Genomic DNA, 13,651 nt, shown 5'->3' on the forward strand with positions numbered 1-13,651 from the left:
GGGTATATAACAAAGTATTGAGATTAACTTTTGTTATTAACCAAATACTTATTTTCCACCATAATTAGCAAATTTATTTAAAAATCAGACAATGTGTTTTTATGGATTTTTTTTTTTTCTTATTGAGGGACATTTATCGAGGGATTTAAGCAGTTTTTTTTTTTCACTTGCAGAAGTCGCACAAAAAGTCGCCTAATCAATTTTTTGTGCAACTTATGTGGGTAAGCAAAAAATACCAATCAGCCCTACTTAAGCAATTTTCAGTTTTCACTTTGTTGTGGTGGGGAATTTATCAAGTGCAAAAGTCACACGTAAGCAAAAAAAAAGTCGCAAACCCCCTTCAAAAAGTCGCAAGTGTAGGCCAGGTAAGACCTGGCTTACAAACTTGCTTTTTACAGCATTTTCAAAAAGTCGCAGGTCTTTTACACAGCTCTGCTCCACGGCACCCACCCACAAGCTGTTGGGACTACAACTCCCAGCATGTCCTCACTGTAAGGGCATGCAAGGAGTTGTAGTCCTACAATAGCTAGCGTGTGAATGGTGGATGCGGGCGGGTGGCCGGGGGAGCGGAGCTTTACAAAAAGTCGCACGTGCAACTTTTTGTAAAGCTCCTCTCCCCGACCATCCGTTCGCTAGGCATAGCAAATCTATAACTTCCAGCATGCCCTTACATTGAGGAAATGCTGGGAGTTGTAGTTCTGAAATACCTAGCGGGCGGGTTGTAGATGTGGGCAGGGAGCAGATATGGCCGACAGGAATATGAAATTACAGCACTGTAATTTCATATTTCCCTGGCAGACCTGTGATTGGTCCAGACCTCCTGGCCAATCACAGCTGCCAGGGGGAAATATGAATTTACAGTGCCATAACTCCATTTTCCCCACTGGGAAGCCAGGGAGCGGAGCACAAGCCGCCTGTGCCGCACTACTACAACTCCCAGCATGCCCTTACAGTAAGGACATGATGGGAGTTGTAGTGGTGCTATACGGGCGGGTGGAAGATGTGAGGGTGGGTGACAAGCTTGTCACCCGCCCACGCCACACGACTACACGTCCCAGCATGTCCTTACTGCAAGAGCATGCTGGGAGTTGTAGTCGTGCAGCTGGGGAAGGTGAAAAGCTTGTCACTCGCTCCCGTCGCACGACTACAATTCCTAGCATGCTCCTGCAGTAAGGACATGCTGGGAGGTGTAGTCCTGCGGCAGGGGCGAGTGACAAGCTTGTGACCTGCCCTCGCTGCATGACTATGACTTCCAGCATGCCCTTACTGTAAGGGCATGCTGGGAGTTGTAGTCCTGCAAGAGCATGTTGGGAGTTGTAGTCGTGCAATGGGGGCGGGAGATGTGCTTGTCCCCCACCGCACGACGGGTAACAAGCTTGTCCCCGCCTGCATATTTCCCGTCAATGCTGCACGACTCCAACTCCCAGCATGTCCTTACTGTAAGGGCATGCTGGGAGTTGTAGTTGTGTGGCACAGGTGGCAGGAGATGTGTGAGCAGGTGGAATGCTTCTTTGGCTTGCTTGTCACCTGCATGTACATCTCCCACCAGGCTGCCGTCGCATGACTACACCTCCCAGCATGCCCTTACAGTGAGAACATGCTGGGAGTTGTAGTCTTGCGGCGCGGGCAGAACATGTGCGAGCGGGTGACAAATGTACTAACCTATTTTTTGTGTTTTTTTTTTCTCATTTCCGATCCGTATATCCCATGGACTACTTCAGATTCGGTGGACTACGTCAATGACCAGCGTTTTTTTTTTTTTATGTTAATAAAATGGTTAACAAGGGCTTGTGGGGGAGTGTTTTTTGGAATAAAAGTTTTATTAAATGTGGTGCTTTAAAATTTTTTTTTTTACTTTACAGGCTTAGTAGCGGAAGCCGTCTTAGGGACGGAATCCATTACTAAGCCAGGCTTAGCATTATCCACAAAATCAGTTAGCGCTAACCCCCAATTATTACTCCCGTACCCACCGCCACAGGGGTGCCAGTACCAACAGGCCCGAAGCATCAAAAATGGCGCTCCTGGGCCTAGCCGGTAACAGGCTGGCATCATTTAGGCTGGGGAGGGCCAATAGCAATGGTCCTCATCTACCCTGGTCATGTCAGGCTGTTGCTACTTTGTTGGTATCTGTCTGAGAATGAAAATAGGGGGAAACCTATTGCGTATTTATTTTTTAATTTTTTTTTTATATATTATTTATGAAAAAAGTGTGTGTTTTTATTCTCAGCCAGATAGCAACCAAGCATCAACAGCCTGACGTTACCAGGGTAGGAGAGGACCGTTACTGGCCCTCCCCAGCCTAAATAACACCAGTCTGCTACGGCCTAGGCCCAGGAGCACCATTTTTGACGCTTCGGGCCTGTTGGTATCGGCTCTTCCCGGCACCCCTGTGGGTACCAGGGTAATAATTGGGGGTTAGCAATAGATGTTTTTGGGGCTAACGCTAAGCACCGGCTTAGTAATGGATTCCGTCAATAAAACTGCTTCCACTACTAAGCCTGAAAAGTAAATAAAAAAAAGTTTAAAACATTTTTTTTTTTTCAGAAAACACTCCCCCCACAAGCCCTTGTTAACCATTTTATTAATATTAAACCAAAAAACGCTGGTCATCGTAGTCCACCAAATCCAGAGTAGTCAACAGAATACATGGATCTGAAATCCATGTATTCACAGCTGTGACTTGAGGGGGGGTTACAAAGTGGTGTTCTGCAGTCATTTAGAAGGAGATTTATCAAGCTCCGTAGTAGATAATTTTTTTTGCATAAAATTCACACAACTTTTCTATACATGCTGCAACTTTTAGATTTTTTTCTTATTCCAAAGCAAATTTCTGAAATCTTCTCACGTAGTGAATAATCAGTGTTAACCCCTTAACGACCACGGACGTAAATGTACGTCCTGGTTTGGCGGGACTTCCCGCACCAGGACGTACATTTACGTCCTGTGTATGACCGCGAGCATCGGAACGGTCCTCGCGTCATTCATGGCAGGTCCCGGCTGCTAGCAGCAGCCGGGGACCTGCCCTGAATGGCCGACATCCGCGATCGCACGGATGTTCGCCATTAACCCCTCAGATGCCGTGATCAATACAGATCATGGCATCTGCGGCATTGCGGTACTTTGAATGGATGATCGGATCGCCCACAGCGCTGCCGCGGTGATCCGATCATCCAGCATGGCTCCCGGAGGTCCCCTCACCTGACTCCGGCCGTCTCCCAGGGTCTTCTGCTCTGGTCTGAGATCTAGCAGACCAGAGCAGAAGATCACCGATAATACTGAGCAGTGCTATGTCCTATGCATAGCACTGCACAGTATTAGCAATCAAAGGATTGCTATAGATAGTCCCCTATGGGGACATAAAAAGTATAAAAAAATAAATTAAAAAAAATTGAAAAATGCAAAAATAAAAAGGGAAAAATCCCCTCCCCCAATAAAAATTGTCAGTTTTTCCCATTTTACCCCCAAATAGCGTAATTTTTAAAAAATAAACATATTTGGTATCGCCATGTGCGTAAATGTCTGAACTATCAAAATATAATGTTAATGATCCCGTACGGTAAATGGCGTAAACGTTAAAAAAAAAAGTCCAAAAATGCAGCTTTTTTGTCACATTTTATTAAAAAAAATTATCTAAAAGTTTTATATATGCAAATGTGGTATCTAAAAAAAAGTACAGATGACGGTGCAAAAAATGAGCCCTCATACCGCCCTATATACGAAAAAATTTAAAAGTTATAGGTGGTCAAAATAGGGCGATTTTAGATTACTGATTTTGTACAAAAAGTTTTATATTTTTTTTTAAGCGGTACAAAAATATAAAAGTATCTAGCCATGGGTATCATTTTAATCATATTGACCCACAGAATAAAGAACACATATCATTTTTACCATAAAGTGTACAGTGTGAAAACAAAACCCTCCAAAATGTGCAAAATTTTGGTTTTCACTTAAATTTCCTCCCTAAAAATTTTTTGGGGGGGTTTGCCGTACATTTTATGGTAAAATGAGAGGTTTCATTACAAAGTACAATTGGTTATGCAAAAAACAAGCCCTTATATGATCTGTAGATGGAAATATAAAGGAGTTATGGATTTTAGAAGGTGAGGAGGTAAAAACAAAAACACAAAAATAAAATTGGCCTGGACCTTAGGGTGAAAATGGGCTTGGTCCTTAAGGGGTTAAAGTGTGTTATAAAGTGATGTTCTGAAGTCATTTAATGGTTTTTGCTTATGTGTGCTAAAAAAAAATGGTATTCAAAAGGGATTTATAGTTTTTTCTTTGCTTATGTGAGCCAAATTTATCAACCCCCCTTTGTTAGTATGATAAATATGTTGCACATAAGCAAAACCAAAGCAAGAAAAAAATGCCTACAGAACTCGCTTACCAAAGCAACAATGATAAATGTCCCCCATTATGTCTGTCATACCTATGTAGAAACTTTTAAATACATAAAGGGAATCAACATGGTAAAGGAGGAGAGGATATTTAAAAGAGGAAAAACTACCATAAGAGGACATAGTTTTAAATTGAAGGTGCAAAGGTTTCTGCAGTAATATCAGGAAGTATTACATTACTGAGAGAGTAGTGGATGCATGGAAAAGCCTTCCTGCAGAAGTGGTCGCTACAAATACAGTATAGGAGTTTAAACATGCATGGGATAAGCATAAGGCTATCCTTCATATAAGATAGGGCCAGGGACTATTCATAGTATTCAGATTATTGGGCAGACTAGATGGGCCAAATGGTTCTTATCTGCAGACACATTCTATGTTTCTATGAAAATCACAGGCCTCTCATATTTTTAAAGGGGTACTCCGGCACTTAGACATCTTATACCCCATCCAAAGGAGAGGGGATAAGATGCCTGATTGCAGGGGTCCCGCTGCTGGGGACCCCCGTGATCTTGCACGCTGCAGCCCTTTATAATCAGTCCCCGGAGCGTGTTCGCCCCCTCCCATAGGTTTGCATTGAGGGGGCGGAGCGTGACGTCACACGGGGCGGAGCCTTGATGTCACAACGCTCCGGCCCTGTGATCGACAGCAATCAGACCCGGAGCGAACACGCTCCGGGGACTGATTATTACAGGGTGCGGCGTGCAAGATCACGGGGGTCCCCAGCGACAGAGTACCCCTTTAAGTGGGAGAACTTGCACAATTGGTGGCTGACTAAATACTTTTTCCACCCCACTTTAAGTCAATGGGACAGCGAGAAAGAAATAACCAAGAGCCAAGGAGTGAAGCACGATTAACAACCCCCCCCCCCCCCCTTATTCTCCAGATCGGCATGGGGGGGGGGGGGAACAGATTGATAAAAACTTGTGACGTCAATTTTTTATTTTTTTTAAAATGACAGATACACTTTAAAAGGTCTACCTATTATTATACCTCCCCTCCATACATTAGTAGTACATGTAAATACAAGAAGATAAGCTATATACTATAAGGGTATTTTCACACTTACTGAATATTCAGTGGAGTTTTATGTCATAAATTTTATGCTGTGCTTTAACTGTTTATTTTGATTTAAACAGCATAAAATCTGTAGCATATAGCGTGTGAACATAACCTAAAATGGAGTCATTTATACCTTTTAGCAGCCTGATGTTCCTCCTTCCCAGCCTGCAGACTGTGTAAAATATTCATAAACTTACTGTCTGTATTATGTCCAATGTAACAGTAAATAGATCTCTTTAACCCCTTAAGGACCAGGCCATTTTACACCTTAGAACCAGAGCGTTTTTTGAACATCTGACCACTGTCACTTTAAACATTAATAACTCTGGAATGCTTTTAGTTATCATTCTGATTCCGAGATAGTTTTTTCGTGACATATTCTACTTTAACATAGTGGTAAAATTTTTGTGGTAACTTGCATCCTTTCTTGGTGAAAAATCCCAAAATTTGATGAAAAAATTGAAAATTTTGCATTTTTCTAACTTTGAAGCACTCTGGCCAGAACAGCAAAAAAAAAAAAAAAAAAAACACATGGCATACCATTTTGGAAAATAGACCCGAAGGGTTAATAGCAGAAAATACCTCCCCAAAATGTGTAACCCCATCTCTTCTGAGTATGGAGGTACCCCATAAGTTGACCTGAAGTGCACTACGGGCGAACTACAATGCTCAGAAGAGAAGGAGTCATATTTGGCTTTTTGAGAGCAAATTTTGCTCGGGGGGCATGTCACATTTAGGAAGCCCCTATGGTGCCAGAACAGCAAAAAAAAAACACATGGCATACCATTTTGGAAACTAGACCCCTTGAGGAACGTAACGAGGAATAAAGTGAGCCTTAATACCCCACAGGTGTTTCACGACTTGCATATGTGAAAAAAAAAAAATTTCACTATAATGTGTGTTTCCCCCAAAATTTCACATTTTTGCAAGGGTTAATAGCAGAAAATACCCCCCCCCCCCCCCCCAAATTTGTAACCCCATCTCTTCTGAGTATGGAAGTACCCCATAAGTGGATGTCAAATGCACTACGGGAGCGCTACAATGCTCAGAAGAGAAGGAGTCACATTTGCAAATTTTGCTGAAATGGGGGGGACATGTAGCATTTAGGAAGCCCCTATGGTGCCAGGACAGCAAAAAAAAAAACACATGGCATACTATTTTGGAAACTGCACACCTCAAGGAACATAACAAGGGGTACAGAGAGCCTTAACACCCCACAGGTGTTTGATAAATATTCATGAAGTAGGATGTGAAAATGAAATATTTTATTTTTTTACACTAAAATGCTGGGGTTACCCCAAATTTTTCATTTTCACAAGTGGTAAAAGGAGAAAATGTCATTGTAAATGTGTAAATACATTTCTTTGGAGTAAGGACATACCTCAAGTCTGGGCGTAAACAGTGTGCACACCGGTCTCAGAGGTGCCGGAGATCAGTCAGGGTCCTTGAGCTTTGGCTTTCTCCTATGGAGCCAAATACAGTAAAGGAGAAAAGGGGCATTACATGGGGTAAATAACTGGGGTACACTAAGTAACTAAAATGGGGTACAGTGGGACAGAATGATGACCCAGAGCATAGCCAAAACAAAAAAATATGCCCACCCCAAACCCTATGCTCTGAATCATCATTCTGGAATGTGATATGTGTGGCCGTCCCTAACTTGTTGCCTCAAAAAAGTCCCCGATGATAGTGACTCAGTGACCCATGACCCATTTTTTATAAAAAAAATAAAATACCCCCAGAGGTCTTATCATTTTTTTTTTTTTTTTTGGGGGGATTAAATATTTTTTGGGGCAATTTAGTGGTTTTATGGGGTTAAAACTTGGAATGTACTCTGGACTTGGTACATTTGGGTAAAATTGTGGAAAATTAAAGTGAAGAGGGAAAATTTTGAACTCCATGGAAGTGTGATACTCCCTGAAGCAATCCTTAATGCAGAGGCCCGGATTATCTGGGCAAGTGTCACATTGAGTGGTGGTGTCCTTCCAAATCCCCCTCTTGTAACACACTCTGCATCTTTTCTGGGCTCGTCCCTTCTTTCCAGTGTGGGGGACCTCACCTGGAAAGTGTTGGCCTGGGACGATCCTGGCACCTATTACTTCAGTTCCTTGGGAAGTCCGGCCTGCTCTTTCCCGGTCGCCAAAGATCAGGACCTTTAGGACTTCTTCTTGGAACTGGAGGAATGTCCCTGTGTTGCCAGCATACTGGGACAGTACAAAAGAGTTGTACATGGCAACCTGTACCATGTAGACCGCAACTTTCTTGTACCATTCCCGTGTTTTCCGCATGGCGTTATATGGCTTGAGGACTTGATCAGAAAGATCAACTCCCCCCATATACCGATTGTAGTCCAGAATACAATCGGGCTTGAGGACCGGTGTTGTGGTACCTCGCACAGGGACAGATGAGCTGCCGTTGCCATGAATAGTGGTCAGCATAAGGACATCCCTCTTATCCTTATACTTGACCAGCAACAGGTTTTCATGGGCAAGGGCACGGGACTCACCCTTGGCATAGGTGTCTTAACAAAATTTAGAGGGAGGCCTCTCTCGTTTTTCCGCACGGTCCCACAAGCGGACGTGGATCTGGTGGCAAGGGATGTGAACAGAGGGATGCTGGTATAAAAGTTATCCACGTACACGTGATAACCCTTATCCAGCAATGGGTGCACAAGCTCCCAAACGATTTTCCCGCTAACACCCAGAGTGGGGGAACAATCTGGGGGTTCAATACGGGAATCTCGTCCCTCATACACTCTAAACTTGAGAGTGTACCCGGAGGTACTCTCACAAAGTTTATAGAACTTCACGCCATACCGCGCCCGCTTCGAGGGAATATACTGGCGGAAGATGAGTCTCCCCTTAAAACTGATAAGAGACTCATCAACCGAGAGCCCCTGAGGGGTACATAGGCCTCCAAAAATTTGGCCCCTAAGTGATCGATGACCGGCCTCACTTTGTAAAGCCGGTAATAGGCGCGATCACCTCAAGGTGGACATGCCTCATTATCTGCATTATGCAGGCATTTCCAAATGGCCTCGAACCGCCTCCGTGTCATGACCATACTGTAAAGCGGGGTCTGGTATAGGATGTCCCCGCTCCAGTACTGTCTGACACTGGGCTTTTTGACCAGGCCCATATGCAGCAAGAGGCCCCAAAATGTCCTAATTTCTGCTGCATCAATGGCGCACCATTCATTGGACCTGGCCAAAAAAGAATTAGGGTGGTGGGCAATTAACTGCCTGGCGTACAGATTCGTCTGCTCCACCATGTGATTGACAAAACTGTCACTGAAAAAATAACTGAAATAGTCAATTTCAGTGAATCCAGAATTGTCAATCCGGATTCTGGAGTCGCCAACAAACTCCGGAACCCGTGGCTGATAACCCTCTGGGGGTCTCCAGACAGGTTCACCGGAAGGGGGCTCCGGTAAACTTGTCTGGGGGGTCGGACTCCTAGTACGAGCGGCATCACCACTCGCACTTGTGCCGGCCACTGGGCCACTATCATGGGGGGTGCGTGGCCTCGCCTGGCGGCGTCTCCGCCGCCGTGCAGGGGGCTCATCATCACTACTAGATGATGAGGAGGACGATGAAGAACACAGAAATGTTAGATCTTCATCGTCCTCACTGACAGATTCGGAGTCGGAGGCAAGAAAAGCGTATGCCTCCGCTACCGAAAATGCCCGGCGAGCCATCGCCTTTTTTCTACGGGGGGGGGGGGGGGGGGGGGTATGTACTGTGTGTGTGCTTGGTGTATACTATATAACGGTGTGTGATTAGAAATCACACACAGTTATATGGGGGGAAAGAAATGCTGCAGCCCAAAAAAAAATGGCGGGGGGGGGATGGTTGGGGGGCTAATGCAGCGCCCTGAACCCCTAATAGGGCCCGGGTCACACTGAAAAACAGCAGAAGACCCTTTGGGACCTATTAGGGGGTCAGGAGGGCACATTTTTTTTTTTTACTTTATTTTTACTATTTACCCTACCATTCCCTGGGCTGTATGCTTTCCCTGATCTATGGGGGGGGGCTTCTTTTCTTCTCTGGGGGCTTCGATCTCGGCAGAGGGGGGTCCCCGGCTTCCTCCAGAAGCTCTGACCGCTGACTGAACCCAGACAGCCGCGGGAGCTGCAGGAGGATGCTTTTAACTCCTCCCCTGCCGGCTGCTATTGGCTGGACGATCGTCCAGCCAATAGCAGCGATCCTGGGGGGGTGGCGAAATCGCCACCTCCCCATATATACAGTGGGTGATAGGGGGTGTATCATACACCCTCGATCACCTTGTATCTCCGGGTCAACGTGACCCGCATCGCCGGAATAGCCGCAAATCGCATGTGTGAATTCACATGCGATTTGTGGCGATCGCTGACATGGGGGGGTCTAATGACCCCCCTGGGCATTTGCACGGGATGCCTGCTGAATGATTTCAGCAGGCATCCCGGTCCGATCCCCGCCCGGCGGGGACCAGAACTGCCCATGACGTAACTGTACGTCCTTGGTCCTTAAGACCCGGGGTGTCGGGACGTATCGTTACGTCATGGGTCCTGTAGGGGTTAAAAGACTGGGTGATTTATTCTAAAGCACTTACGGTTCTAATCATTTTTGTAATTGTGAAGGGCGATGGTAGCCCATTCCCCCTATGGGAATAGATGTAAAACTTCCAGAAATTTTGAAGTAATATAAAAAAAAAAAAAAAAATGTTTCCAGTTTTTTTTTTACGGTAAAAAAAGGAAATTTTCATAAAAACTGAAAAAATGCAAAGGAGAGTAGTTTTATAAATCGAAAATGCTTTTGAGGGTGGATTTTACTGAGAAGAAAATAAAACAAATTTACAAGTCAGCCAGAAAATGGGCAAATGTTATCTGTGATGGGGGAGGGAACATTAATAGGAATCAGATATATAGATGTCAATTAAAGGGATAGTCCAGTGGTGAAAAACGTATCCCCTATCCTAAGGATAGGGGATAAGTTTGAGATCGCGGGGGGTCCGACCTCTGGGGCCCCCTGCGATCTCTCTGTACGGGGGCCAGGCTCTCTGGCCAGATAGCGGGTGTCGACCCCCGCACGAAGCGGCGGCCGACACGCCCCCTCAATACATCTCAATGGCAGAGCCGGAGTTTGCCGAAGGCAGCACTTCGGCTCTGCCATAGAGTTGTATTGAGGGGGCGTGTCGGCCGCCGCTTCGTGCGGAGGTCGACACGCCCCCTTCCCGCGGGCTGTCGGGGCTCCGTACAGGAGATCGCAGGGGGCCTCAGCGGTCGGACCCCCCGCGATCTGCAACTTATCCCCTATCCTTAGGATAGGGGATAAGTTGTTCACCACTGGACTAGTTTAAGGCCAATCTGAGAGGACAGAAACATCAGCTACTATTATAACAGATGGAGCCGAGCCACAGCAAACAATCGTTTCAGATCTACATTTTAGTCCATATTCGGCATTAGTTAAAGGGGTACTCCAATGTTTTTTTCTTTTTTTTTTTAAATCAACTGGTGCCAGAAAGCTAAACAGATTTGTAAATTACTTCTATTAAAAAATCTTAATCCTTCCAGTACTTTTTACTCAATACTACAAAGGAAATTCTTTTCTTTTTGGAACACAGTGCTCTCTGCTGACATCTCTGTCCATTTTAAGAACATGTACGGGTATGCCCTTGCTCGCTGGTACTTAATGACCAAGGGCGTACTTGTATGCTCATGGGAATTTCGGTCCTCGCCACGCGGGGACCGGACCGGCGTGACCGTGCAAATGCCCAGGGGGGGGGGGGGGGGGTCCTGAGACCCCCCATGTCGGCAATCGCCGCAAATCGATGGTGAATTCACACCAGCCATTTGGGGTCATACGGGTCTCCGGTGACCCGGAAAATAAGGGGGATCGGGGTTGTCCAAGACACCCACAATCCCCCTAAAGGGATAGGAGTTAGGTGGCAGGGGTGCCACCCATCCTATTGGTTGTTCAGAAGCGACTATGTGGATGGGAAAATGAAGAAATAAATTTAAAAAATTCCACTAAAATGCTGGTGTTACCCTAAATTTTTCATTTTCACAAGGGAAAAAAGCCCCCCATTATTTGTTACCCCATTTCTTCTGAGTAAGAACATACCCCATATGTGGATGTAAAGTGCTCTGCTGGAGCACTACAATGCTCAGAAAAGAGGGAGCGCCATTGGGCTTTTGGAGAGAAAATTTGTACGGAATTTAAAGCCCCTGTAGTGCCAGAACAATAGAAACTAAACCCCTCATGTAATGTAATAAGGGGTACAGTGAGCATTTACAGGTATCACAGGTATCTGACAGATTTTTGGAACGTTGGTCAGTGAAAATCAAAAATGTAATTTTTCATTTGCACAGCCCACTGTTCCAAAGATCTGTCAAACACCACTGGGGTGTAAATACTCACTGCACCCCTTATTAAATTCTGTGAGGGGTGTAGTTTCCAAAATGGGGTCACATGTGGGGGGTCCACTGTTCTGGCACCACGAGGGGCTTTGTAAACGCACATGGCCCCTGACTTCCATTCCAAACAAATTTCCTCTCCAAAAGCTGAATGGCGCTCCTCCTCTTCTGAGCATTGTAGTGCTCCAGCAGAGCACTTTACATCCACATATGGGGTATTTCCATAATCAGAAGAAATGGTGTTACAAATTTTGGGGGTCATTTTCTCCTACTACCCCTTGTAAAAATGTAAAATTTGGGAAAACCCAGCATTTTAGTGAAAATTTTTTTTTTTCTTCATTTACACATCCAACTTTAACAAAAAGTCGTCAAACACATGTGAGATGTTAAGGCTCACTGTACCCCTTGTTACGTTCCTTGCGGGGTGTAGTTTCCAAAATAGTATGCCATGGTTTTTAGTTTTTTTGCTGTTCTGGTACTATAGGGGCTTCCTAAATGAGACATGCCCCCCAAAAAACATTTCAGCAAAATTTGCTTTCCAAAAACCAAATGTGACTCCTCCTATTCTGAGCATTGTAGTTCGCCCGCAGATATTTTACGTCCTAACATTTTACTTCCATACTCAGAAGAGATGGGGTTACAATTTTTTTTTTTTTTTGGGGGGGGCGCATTTTCTCCCATTACCCTTTGTAAAAATGTCAAATTTGTGGAAAAAAATGCACTTTAGTGAAAAAAAAAAAATCTCTTCATTTACACATCCGACTTTAACGAAAAGTCGTCAAACACCTGTGGGGTGTTACGGCTCACTGGACCCCTTGTTACGTGCCTTGAGGGGTGTAGTTTCCAAAATGATATGCCATGTGGGGTGTTTTCTGCTGTTCTGGCACCATAGGGGCTTCCTAAATGCGACATGCCCCCCAAAAACCATTTCAGCAAAATTCACTCTCCAAAATCCCATTGTCGCTCCTTCCCTTCTGAGCCCTCTACTGCGCCCGCCGAACACTTTACATAGACATATGAGGTATTTCCTTATTCGAGAGAAATTGGGTTACAAATTTTGGGGGGCTTTTTCTCCTATTACCCCTTGTAAAAATTCAAAAACTGGACAAGAATATGAGAGTGTAAAAAAATGAAGATTTTGAATTTTCTCCTTCACTTTGCTGCTATTCCTGTGAAACACCTAAAGGGTTAACACACCTACTGAATGTCATTTTGAATACTTTGAGGCGTGCAATTTTTATAATGGGGTAATTTATGGGGTATTTCTAATATGAAGGCCCTTCAAATCCACTTCAAAACTGAACTGGTCCCTGAAAAAAATCAGATTTTGAAAACTTTGTGAAAAATTGCTGCTGATCTTTGAAGCCCTCTGATGTCTTCCAAAAGTAAAATGTCAACGATGATGCAAACAAAGTAGACATATTGTATATGTGAATCAATATATGAACATTTTTTTAAATGTCTAATTTCCTACAAGCAGAGAGATTCAAAGTTAGAAAAATGCTAAATGTAAAATTTTTGGAATCAAATTTTGGAATTTTTCACCAAGAAATGATGCAAGTATCGACAAAAAATTACCACTAACAAAGTAGAATATGTCACGAAATATGTCACAGTGGTCAAATATGCAAAAAATGCTCTGGTCCTTAAGGTGAAAATGGGCTTGGTCCTTAAGGGGTTAAACTGGCCAGACATGATCAAACACACACAACAGGTGATCTTTTGGGGAATGTTCTGAGAATATTCTTCCCCAGATTATTTTTCATGAATAAAAAAAGATCTTTCATTGGACTATTGCCTTATAC

Source organism: Hyla sarda, chromosome 1 (assembly GCF_029499605.1).
Source record: "Hyla sarda isolate aHylSar1 chromosome 1, aHylSar1.hap1, whole genome shotgun sequence".
Lineage (NCBI taxonomy): Eukaryota > Metazoa > Chordata > Amphibia > Anura > Hylidae > Hyla > Hyla sarda.